The 12,294-nt window shown below is 41.7% G+C and overlaps 1 protein-coding gene across 11 annotated transcripts in view; it reads right to left on the bottom strand.

Moving 5' to 3' along the window:
• The window catches only part of FANCC (FA complementation group C), a 244,063-nt gene extending 232,858 nt beyond the window's left edge, over window positions 1-11,205 (bottom strand). Inside the window, exons 1-2 of one of the 11 annotated variants that reach the window (XM_070589945.1) lie at window positions 10,957-11,140; window positions 1,778-1,820 (exon numbers count right to left, since the gene is read on the bottom strand). The gene's annotated coding sequence lies outside the window, so the exon portion shown is untranslated. Of the gene's footprint in view, window positions 1-1,777; window positions 1,821-6,413; window positions 6,539-10,798; window positions 10,874-10,956 lie in introns of those variants that run through there. The other 10 variants (XM_070589944.1, XM_070589946.1, XM_070589942.1 and 7 more) reach the window with 10 other exon arrangements.
• Window positions 11,206-12,294: the final 1,089 nt, after the last annotated feature.

Below are 12,294 nucleotides of genomic sequence, written 5' to 3'. Positions count from 1 at the left end.
ATATGACTAAGTTCTGACCAAAGGAATGAGGGCATAAGTGATGTGTGCTACTTCCAGGCCTGGCCCCTGAAACACCCTGTCTTCTACCTTCTCCCCCAGTACACAAGGCTGGAAGCGAAGGCCTCTGAGTCAGTGCAGCTAGGAAACGGAAGGAGGCCAGATCCAGGAGATTGCATGAAATCTGCACCAAGGAAAACTGCATAAAAAAGACATCTATCATACAGGAGACTGTGACATCAGCAAAAATTAGCACTTGTATTATGTTAAGCCACTGAGATTTAGGAATTTGTTATCACAACCAGCATTTACTTTGACTAACAGAGTGTTCAATATTTGTTAAATGAATGCCAAGATAAATAAATAGATGCCTCAGCCAACTAAGAATCTAGGCTTCCAAAGTTCAAAGATTCCTGTCCCTCAGAGTTGGCTGACAAATGCGAAAGTAACGACCTTGAGCCCTATTACGGACACACCGGCTTGCATTCTAAAATAAATGACAATTGTGGAGAACAACCCCAGAATCACAGCAAAGGCAGTCAAAGTTAAATTCGAATAGAATCTCCAAGTATGTAAGTGTACCTCAATGGGGGCAGAAAAAGCGTGTGACAAAAACTAGTATCCATTCATGATAAAAACTCATCAAATCAAGAATACAGGGAAACTTCCTCGACCTGACAAAAGGTATCTACAAAAAACCTAGCGCTCACATTACACTTCACGATGAAAGAGAGAATACTCAGAAAACTCAGGACTGTTCGGCCATCCATTCTCCTAACCTGATCTACAGATTCAATGCCATCTCAGTCAAACTCTCAGGAGGGGTTTTGGAGATATGGAGAAGCTAATTCTAAAATGTAAATACAAATAACCTAGAATAGTCAAACAACTTTGAAAAGAATGAAGTTGCAGGACTCACACTACTTGATTTCAAGACTTATTAAAAGGATGCACTAATCAAAGCATACAACATGTATATAGATCAATAGAACAGAAAAAAGAGTTCAGAAATAGAGTCACAAATACATTGTATGATTTTTGACAAAGTTCCAAGGCAATTCAATAGGGAAAGAATACTCTTTTCAAGAAATAGTGCTGGAACCATTGGAAAGCCATATGTAAAAAAATTAACCTCAGGGGCCGGCCTGGTGGTGCAGCAGTTAAGTGTGCACGTTCTGCTTCTGGGTGGCCCGGGGTTTGCTAGTTCAGATACCGGGTGCAGACGTGGCACTGCTTGGCAAAAGCCATGCTGTGGTAGGCGTCCCACATATAAAGTAGAGGAAGATGGGCATGGATGTTAGCTCATGGCCAGTCTTCCTTAGCAAAAAGAGGATTGGCAGTAGTTAGCTCAGGGCTAATCTTCCTCAAAAAAAAAAAAACAAAATTAACCTGAATCCTTTCCTCATACAATACATAAAAATGAACTCAAAATGGATCACAGACCCAAAACGTAAGAGCTAAAAACTATAAAATCTCTAAAAGAATACATAGGAGAAAGTCTTAGCAACCTTGGGTTAGGCAAAGAATTCTTAAATAGGACACAAAAAGCACAAACTCAAAGTAAAATAATCAATAAACTGGCTTTCATCAAAATTAAAACTTCTTGCTCTTCAAAAGATACCATTATGAAAATGAAAAGGGAAGCCACAGACTGAGAAAAAAACATTCGTGAATCATGTATTTGACAAAGGACTTGCATTAGAGAAATGCAATTTAAAACTACTAGGAGATATCACTACATACCCACTAGAATGTCTAAAATTAAAAAGACCAACCATACCGAGTACTGGAGAGGATATGACGCAACTGGAAACTCTCCTACCCTGCGGGTGGGAACACAAAATGGTACAATCGCTTTTGAAAATAGTTTCGGAATTTCTTAAAAAGTTAAACTTTCATCTACCCTGCAATCTTGCCCTTCCACTCCTAGATTTTTACCCAAGAGAAATGAAAGCATATGTTCATACAAAGAGTTGTATATAAATATTCATAAGTTTTATGTGCATAGAAAAAACTATCTTGAAAGATAAACTGTGCTATATCCAAACAATGAACTAATACTCAGCAATAAAAAGAAATGAACTGTTAATACACGCCACAGCATGGCCAACTCGCAAAACAATTGTGCTAAGTGAAAAAAGACAAAAGAGTACATACTGTCGATTCCATTTGTACAAAATTTTAGAAAATGTAACTAATTTATAATAATAGAAAGCAGATTAATGATTGCCCGGGAAAGAGGGGCAGGGTGGAGTGGAATAAGAAGGAGGATGACATAAGGGTACCAGGAAATTTGTGGGGGTGATATACGTGTTCGTTACCTTAGTTGTGGTGACGGTTTCAAGGGACATATTCATATTCACATACAATTTGATGTGTTTTGACATATGTGCAGCTAACTGTATATCAATAATAACTCAATTAAAATGTTTTTAAAAATAACTAATGTAAATTCAGCTAGTCATAGCCACTGTGGCCACAGAACAATGTAACCAAAGATGGTTCTGCTCAAGCATAAGAATATTTTCAAAGACTTATCCCATTTTCACCATTTTGTCTCAAGAAGATAATTCTTTAAAAACTCAAATTATTTTAAAATTAAACAAATTAGACAAATTATTTTAAAACTAAAAGGACTTAGTACAGTGTTAGGCATACATTAGATGTGTACAGCACACACTTGTGGAACTAAATGGAGATACCAGAAATTTTCATGTAATGAAATAAATTTCTGGCTTTTAATACCTCCAAAGGAATGTCACTACCAAAATTCAAGACATTTTCCACTGCACTTATCTTAACTTATAACTAGTTTTAAAATAAAATCAATCTTATTACAGCATTTCATATAAAAACGTTTTTATGTTTGTTATTGCTAAAATTGGCTGCATAGTTTCAAAAAAAATACTGATTCGTCAAAATACTTAGTAACCAAAACTTTCATTAGCTTTGCCAATTGTTTTTAGTGTAATGACCAAGAAATCCAATAACACGGACCAGAATCAGAAACAGGAGATTCTTCTGAGTGCCAAATAGTGCAGAAAATACTATTTGATAAATAAAATGTCTTGCTTTTACACCACTAATACAGGCTTACTCACTCTCAAGGCCTATAATTACAGATACGTAGCTAACATAGCTAACAGCTTCAAATAAAAGCAGAAATTAGATCTCACTAGAAATTGGACATGTCCAAATATACATTCTAATAGCCTTTTATTACAAACTCCCATCTGCAGGGATAGGCTAAGGAATCATCATAATCCATGCTGGACAAGGTCATGTTTGGGTACCCCAAGTTCAGAAAGCCAGGGCTAAGAACAAATGATTCCTTCAGGAAAGTGTAAGTCTTTTTTTTTTTTTTTTTTTTTTTTTTAAAGATTTTATTTTTTCCTTTTTCTCCCCAAAGCCCCCCAGTACATAGTTGTATATTCTTCGTTGTGGGTCCTTCTAGTTGTGGCATGTGGGACGCTGCCTCAGCGTGGTCTGATGAGCAGTGCCATGTCCGCGCCCAGGATTCGAACCAACGAAACACTGGGCCGCCTGCAGTGGAGCGCGCGAACTTAACCACTCGGCCACGGGGCCAGCCCCAGGAAAGTGTAAGTCTTACCAATTAATCAGAGTGTGTGATCTGCATGCATTGTGTACACCACATACACTAGGAATTATTCTAGGATGCTGCTGATTTCTAGTCACTGAAACCCAGCTCCTCATCAAGAGACAGGCTAAATTATGCTGTGTTAACTTTCTGCTCATGCTCTATGTTCAACGTATGCGTGGGTGGGGGAAGGCAGGAGAGGGGTTGCCCACTCATGGATCCACGATGATGGGTGCTCTGACATCTCAGCACCTGGCCCCCATAATCAGAAGGTCATGAATCTACTACTAAATGTTTCTACCTGGAAGTACCTGCTTAAAACCTACTGGCTAGAACTATCACATGGCCCTACCTAGCTGCAAGTGAACTGGGAAAGGTTAGGGAGGATAGAGATATTTAGTAAGCAATTAATGTGTCTGCCACACCAATCAAATCTGCTAAAAAAATAAAAGGAGTTTATCGGTTCAAGGAACTGGCAGGCCTAAAGATAGGCCAGACTTCACAGTTGATTCATCTCTCTGTCCTGCTCCCCTCATGAGAGCAAAATAGCTCAGTCATTACAGGAGTCACATTACACACCATACCACCCAAAAAGAGAGGATACACTTCTATTCTAACATCCCAAGTAAGAGACTTCATAAGATTCAGACTGCACTTGCTTAAGCTTATGCCATGCCCTAACCAATGACTGTGACTGTGCAAATTTTATTGCCTAATTTTAAGAATGACTGTTTTAAGCCAATCAGAGTCCACCACAGAAGCTAGATGTGAGATCAATGCTCCCTGAAGTCTATACAATGGTGACTACTGAAAGAGAATCTAGGCCCTGTTAGAAAGGAGGAAAGGAGGAGAGGATGCTGGGTAGGCACCCAGCAAAGGCCAACAATCCTGAAGAAGCTGGCCAAGAGTTATGGAAATAAGGCAAACACACACAAGACAATAGTATGAGCTAGAATGAATAAGGACAGAGGAAACGCCATTATTCATAACCAGAAATGACCATCAAGGAATCAGAAGTTGAGAAGGAAATCTATGAGACCAGCACATGAATGTACAAAGCAGAATCAAAGAGACAGGGTTAGCGTTAAGTACAAGGATAATGGGATTGCTTTAAATAAACAACAAAACAACAATGAAAAGGAACCAGCCCCAGGAGGATGCTGGAAGTCATTAAGGCAAATAGCACCTCCAAATTCCTAAAACAGAAGCAAAACAGGTTAACAATTCTGCACCTTCAATCCTGACCAGGTAAGAGATCACAGAGCCAAATTCATATTCTTAGACAAGGCCTGCCCTGAACCATTTTGTGTGTGTGTGAAAAACAGCAGTCTCAAACTGTCTTACGGGTAGTCACCAGAGTACCAAATCCCAGATCTCAGATTCTGCTAAAAATAGATTAAATTTAAATAAAATGTGTGTATGACATATATATTGTCTATTACAAAATCAGCATTGGGCCTCTAGAGGAAAATGAAAAAAAACAATCCCAGAAATCTGAAAAATGAAAACCTGGGGGTAAAAGGTAATGAGAAGCATAATCAGACAGATGTCAAATCATGTCATCTGGGGGTCCTGCCCAGTGGACACCACAATGCTGACCATGGCTTAATTTCTTTCCCCTCCCTCTCCCCTCCTTACTCCCTAACTACACTTCCTGTGGTACCTGTATTGTTTCTAATTTTCAAAGGCTTAGGAAGGAATAAAGGAGATATAAAACCCAATTCATCACTATCCGAAAGCCTGACATATTCTCACCAAAACCTACCTTTTGTCACATAAGAATTGTCAGTAACTCTAGGTTTTACTCACAATTCAAGAAAATGAATAGGCTAAACACTCCCACCATTCACTATTTCTTGAGGAAGCTGGAAGCAAAGGTGATGGATCAGTCTGGGTCTAATCAGGACAGAGAAACCACACAGTAATTTGAATACGGTTTGAATATATTTATACAAATATAAAGAATATTCACTATAACAAAGAATGAGAGGAACAAGAGACTGGCTAGTCAGAAGTAAAGGGAACTAAATAATATAGGGATGGCAGAACTAAGGTTCACCCACTACTCCTCAGGCTAAGATACAGTGCCCAAGGACGAGCACGCTCTTTTCCTCCCAAAATGGGATCCAGACCACGTTGGAGAGGGCAGAGGCATGGCTCACTGAATGGCAGCGAAGTCACTGTGCGTGCTACCCCAGTAGAACCTGTTGGAAACCCACCCTGTAGGACACCATGACGAGCTGTTCACAAGTAGGTGTCTCACTAGAGGCACTCTGTCACAAAATCACCAGTGGAGGTGCTGGGGTAAACTGTTGGCAGCTGGGTGCTACTGGCACAGCACACGACAGGAACAGGTGCTGGAAGAGCCCCGAGCACCCAGGGGTCTGGCACTGTAGGAGAGGTGAGCACCCAGGAGACCCACGTTGAAGCTGCCGCACGCTAGAGGAGCCACTCCAGCTGCAGGAGCTGGGCACTGGGGAAGCAGTGTGGGCTGCAAGAGCTGGAGAGCCTCGCCTTGACATAACACAAAGTACCACACTGGTCTACTACGTGGACAACAGGGTGCTGACTGGACCTGAGGAACAAGAAGTAGAAGTACTTCAGATGCCTCCGTAAGACACATGCCAACAAATGGATGGAAGACAGACCCCACAAATTCATGGGCTCCCAATCTCAGTGAACTTCCTGGGGTTTAATCATTTGGAACAGAAGTTAGCAAACTTCTGTAAAGGTCCACAGAGTAAATATTCTGGCTTTAGGGCAATATATTGTCTCTTTTTTTCCCCCAAACACTCGAAAATATAAAAAACATTCTTACCTCACAGGTCACACAAAAACAGACAGCTAGCCAGATTTGGCCTACAGGTCATAGTTTGCTGATTCCTGGTCTGGTGCATGTTGAGATAGCCTCCAGATGAATATAAGTTTTCCACAGTGCACCATCTACCAGGCAAAGAAGCACAACACTGGGGTGGGCCTTTTTGAATTTTGGAGGCAACACATTCCACATTGGCATATGCTACTTTGACCCACCTATAGAGTCACATGTAAAGCTGCCTTGAGAGGAATCGGAGAAAGAGAAGGCTCTAGAGCTCAGATCTTTCAGGAATAAAGGTTTGATCACTCACCAGGTAAAAAAAACAACCATCTAAGGCTTCAGCGGAGGGCAGAGGAAATACAGAACAGGTAGTGGAAAGAAGCCATAAATGTCAATTACGGCCTTGTGGACAACTACAGGAACAAGGACTGTAGTAGTCTTTATATATGCTTATTATATGTATGTATTTATGTATGTTAGCAAATTTTCTTCTCTCTCATTCCCACTTTCATTTTATATACAAGTTGTTGGAAGTTAACTTTACAATTTAGTCTTCAGGCAACGGAATATTCAGTGGGACTATGGATGATTTTGAAAAGTAATACAGTCAGAAATAAATGGCTCTTGGGATTGTGCATCTGCTCATTTTGGGAAAGAGTAAAAACTTGTTTACTTGTAAGGACAGCTCTATCTTGTTAGGTAGCCAATGGGTCAAAAAAGAAATCACAAAGAAAATCAGAAAATATCTTGAACTGTATGAAAATGAAACACAACATATCAAAATTTGTGGGATGCTGCTTAAGCAGTGTTTAAACAGAAACTTCTAACTTTGAACAACTGCATTAGAAAAGAATAATGGTCTCAAATCAGTAACCTAAGATTCTACCTTAAGAAAGTAGAAAAAGAAGAGCAAATAAACGCATAGCAAGCAGATGGACAGATATAGTAAAGATTAGAGCGGGAATTGATTAAATAGGAAACAGAGAAATGGTAAAATCAATGAAAGAAAAAGTTCGTTATTTGAAAAAATAAACAAACTTAACAAACATTTAGCTACATTGATCAATGAAAAAAAGAGAGAAGACATAAATTGCCAAAATCAGAAAGGGAACAGGGGCCATAATTACTGACCCAATAGATATTGAAAATGAAACTCTTCAAAATAAAGCTGAAAAAGAAGGGCAACATTTGTACACTGAAAATTACAAAACACCGCTGAGAGAAATTAAAGATCCAAACAAACAGAAAGACATTTATGTTCATGTTAAGATGGCAGTTCCCCCCAAACAGATCTAGAGTTGATGCAGTTTCTCTCGAAATCCATCACAGCAGGTTTTTTGGAAAAAAATGACAAGCTAATACTAAAATTAATACAGAAATTAAAGAATCCAGAATAACCAAAACAATTATAAAAAAAAAAGAAAAACACTAGAAGACTTATATTGCCCAATTTCAAAATTTACTATAAAACTACCATATCAAGACAGCGTGGCGCTGGTATGAGAACAGGCATACAGATCCCTGAAGCAGAAATGAGAGTTTAGAAATAATTTATGGTCAAGTGATTTTTGACAAAAGTGTCAAGGCAATTAAGTGGGGGGAAAGGACAATTTTTTTTGCCAAAAATAGTCCTGGGACAACTGGACATCCACATACAAAAAGATGGGTGCAGACGTGTCTCTGCTCATCAAGCCATGCTGGGGCAGCATCCCACATACCACAACTAGAAGGACCCACAACTAAAAATACACAACTATGTACCAGGAGGCTTTAGGAGAAAAAGGAAAAATAAAATCTTTAAAAAAAAAAAAACAGCAAATCAAGTGTCTATCAACTGATGAAGGGATAAATGAAATGTGGTATATCCATACAACGGGATACTATTCAGAGACAAACTGAAACATACTACTGACACATGCTACAAATGGATGAATCTCAGAAACATTACACTAAGTGAAAGAAATCAGACACAGACAGCATTTGTTTATGAATCCATTTATATGAAATGTCCAGAAAAAGCTAATCTATAGAGAGAGAAAGCAAATCAATGGTTGCCTGAGGCTGAAACCCAGAGCTAGGATTAACTACAAACCTGGAAGTGCAAACTCGTTAGGGTGACACAAATGTTCTAAAATTGAATTGTGATTATCACTGCACAATTCCAAAATCTACTAAATTTACTAAGAATCACTTAATTCAGGGTATATAGTTTCATAAAGGTGATTTCCATACAAATCTGCTTTATTGTAACTAGAGAAAGGTATCAGGAAGATTATGGATGTTCCTATATTAGAGATCTCAACAAAGAAATGATTTCTACATACCCAGCAGTCTACAAAAAGCCTAAGAGAATGGACCAGATAACTTTGCGAGGTTTCTCCAAACTGAGTCCAAAAAAAGGTCTGATATTTAGTAAATAAAATGCTCAAGATTTGCATTATCTAATTTTTCTGATGAATTTTTAAGTTTTTCCTTCTTTCTACTACACTTTTATTAAAACACTGCAAACTCAATGTACTTCACCTACACGTGTTCTTTTTTTTTTTAAAGATTTTATTTTTTCCTTTTTATCCCCAAAGCCCCCCAGTACATAGTTGTATATTCTTCGTTGTGGGTCCTTCTAGTTGTGGCATGTGGGACACTGCCTCAGCGTGGTTTGATGAGCAGTGCCATTGTTCGAACCAACGAAACACTGGGCCGCCTGCAGCGGAGCACGCGAACCCAACCACTCGGCCATGGGGCCAGCCCCACGTGTTCTTTCATATTAAAAAGTCAATGATTCAGGATCCATAAACAATAACAGAGAATACACACACCCCAGCCTAAAATAAAATTTTATACTTCCATTTGGTGCTGATTTTGAGCTTTATTTGAGGTTCCACCACTACCAACCTTGGATCTGCCACACCTGAGATTTCTCTGATGCACTCTGGGGCCTAGGTACTCAACCCAACCTTCCACCAGCCAAGCTGGCCTCCCTGTAGCTGGTTTTCATAAATACAAAATTTGTATAATTGTTAGTGGAACTACCTGCTGAAATACGGAACTGGTTTAAAATACCATTTATTTTAAAACGTACATGCACAGTTTCGCATACATGAAGCAACACATCTTCCACACCCAGCCAATCAATCAAGGTAATGGTTTTCATCAGAGAACAGAACAAAAAATTCCAATATAGAGTTTGCCTTTCTTTTCCGGACTCTTATTAAAATGTTTTTCAAGAAATCAAGAGGAATATAACTCAATATTTAAAACAAGAATTAAAATGCATACTATACTAAAGTATAATTAGTTCAATTCTAAAGAAGCAGGATCTAACTTTGAGAAAAGAGGCCTTTGATAACCAGGGAAAGCAAATTCTTTTTTGATGAAGTCTTTCTTGTACACATGTATGAGTAATGTATATGAGTGCTTATTTCCACGTGAATCTGGCACAGTACATTAGATTGAAACATCAATTTGATTTAAGTTTAATGGACAAAGTCACAATGAACATGTTTTCTATCTAAGCTTATGTAATAAATGATCCCAACACATGGTATGAATTCTACCATTTGTAACAATCTTTCCTCCCCTCTTGAGGGGAGTAATGGAAAAATGCTCTGAGCTGCACATCAGTGAAGGTGAGTGACATCCACAAATAGCTGAAGTTGGGTGGCCCCAAAATGCCCTCCTTGTCACATCACAGTTAAGAGGCATTAAATGGGACACAGGTTAGTTACAATGAACCCCGGAGCCCCAGAGCTTTCCAACAGTTTCGGATTCGGAAAAAGCACAGACAACAGACAAGTCTCTGCTGGAAAACTCCTCGGCCTCTCTTCCTTAAAATTCTGGTCCCAAATTTCTCATGTTTCAAAAACCAAATCTTTTTCCTCCTCCAGACCTCTAGCCCATACAACATGACCACAGGGGGTTCACGGTTGTAAACGCACCCATGTTAAAAAAAAAAAAAAAAAGCAAACAAATAAACACCACCCCAAAAAAATCTCTCAAGGGCTTTGGACGGGATTTCGCCTGGCGTTCAAAGAAAGCGTCGCGGGGAGACGCTCGCCCATCCGCACCCTCCACCCCGGGAAGAAGGAACCTGGAGGGCTGGGCTTCAACAGCCGCGCCCTGAGGCGGCGGGGGCGGGAGCGCGGCCAGCTCTGGAGGGGACGGGCGAGACGAAGCGAGCTTCTCCAGCTCCTCCGGGCCCGGGCCGAGGAAGCGCTTCGCTCCTGGCCTCTTAAGAAGACGTAGCTGCCTGCGCTCCACGAACCAGAAGAACCAAAACGCCCAGCGCCAGCGCCCGCGCCCAGCTCTCCGGGGCCCCCTGCCGCGTGACCCTCCGCCAGCTCCACCCCCGAGGCCGGCCCCGCCCCACCTCCGTCCTCAGCTCCTACCCGCGGCGGGGCCTCGCTCGCCCACCTAGAGGCGCGGGGCGCGGAGCCGTTCTCGCGAGTCTTCCCGCCCCGCCCCCACCGCCGTCCCCGGGCTGACGTGTCGACCAGACCCCGGGGAAGCGGCCGCCCGCGCGCTCCTTCTGCGGCCTCTCTCTTACCGGGTGGTCCGCGCCAGAGCTGCTTCAGCAGTTTGGGCGGTGGCGGAAAGGGCGCCACCGCCGGGGTTCTGTGGCTTGAAAATCTGGCTTTGCCTCGTATTGCTTTTCTGTTTTGTTTCGACTTTTGGAATTTTCCCGCAGTCGCTCGGCAGTGGAGGCGCGCGCGCGCACGTGGCCGCAGTGCACCCTGGGGCCAGGCGGGCTGCCCCGCGCCCCGTGGCGGCGCGGGAAAATCCGGGCGAATCCGCGGCGCGCGGGGAGGGCGGGGCCGGCGGGCGGCTCCGGGCGGGGCGTCCCGACCGCGCGGGGTCGGGGGAGAAGGCCCGGCTGTTTAATCCGTCTGTTGACCAGTTGTTTCGAGATTTGGACTTTTTTTTTTTTTTTTAAGAAAAATTGAGTGTTTGTCGCGGGGGTGAGACCTAAGCCGGGCCTGGAATAGGAATTTCCCGCTGCGGTGGCGCGAGCGGCGCGTGTCCCGCGGTGTGCGGGCGGTGGTCTCCCCGGTTCAGCGCGCTGCGCGCACCGCTTCGTTCACTGGAAAGCGGCGTGTGCTATAAGCCTCTATTCGTGTCGATAGTACTAGCTTGTCTTGGTGGGGGGTTTTTAATTCTTACACTTCGTAGTGAATGAAGGTTTTTCATAGACATTTAAATTGTCAACAGTAATAATCTGAGGAACCTAAACGTAAGCTTTAAAACTTTTTTAAGTCAATGCTTCGTGATGAAACTACATCTTCACGGGTGCTTTAGAAGATACTACAAGGCAGTGTCGGCAAGTGATAATATTCAGACTCTCAGCCTTCTATAATGAAGGAATACTCTTGTTGCCAAAGAAAAATTTGAATTCGGACGTTAGGAAGTTTACCAAGGTTATGCAGCTTGTAAGTGACAAGGTTAGTGTGTAGGTTAGTGGTAGCGACAATTGTTTTTCATTTACAGGGAGATAGAGAAGGGAACCGATCTAGAATTTGAGACATTGGCAGGATCTGCAACTGTGTTAGGGAATCAAGTGTTAAATCCATTCTTGAAAGTATTCCCTTCTAGCTGAAGGAGTCTGCTGTTTTGATGTGTGCATGGTTCACGGTGGGTAAATCCAAAGCAGAGGCTGTGTGGAGAGCAGTAGGCCGAGTGACGCTCATCGTGGCACCTTGGCCATAGGAAGAAAGTCGTTGTGTTTGTGGCGACAAATGTGAGCAAGTTCATATTTAAGTCTTGGATTTACCAGCAAAGGAGGCAGTTAAACCCTGTATTTCTTTAGAGAAAAAACCTATTTTGGTTCTCAGATTCCTTTACATATTTGCTGAAAAATCATATCTGGTGTTCTTAGTATTGGTAAGTG

The sequence above is a fragment of the Equus przewalskii genome, chromosome 22 (genome assembly GCF_037783145.1).
Source record: "Equus przewalskii isolate Varuska chromosome 22, EquPr2, whole genome shotgun sequence".
In the NCBI taxonomy this organism is placed as follows: domain Eukaryota; kingdom Metazoa; phylum Chordata; class Mammalia; order Perissodactyla; family Equidae; genus Equus; species Equus przewalskii.
This window is presented reverse-complemented; position numbering and strand designations above follow the sequence as displayed.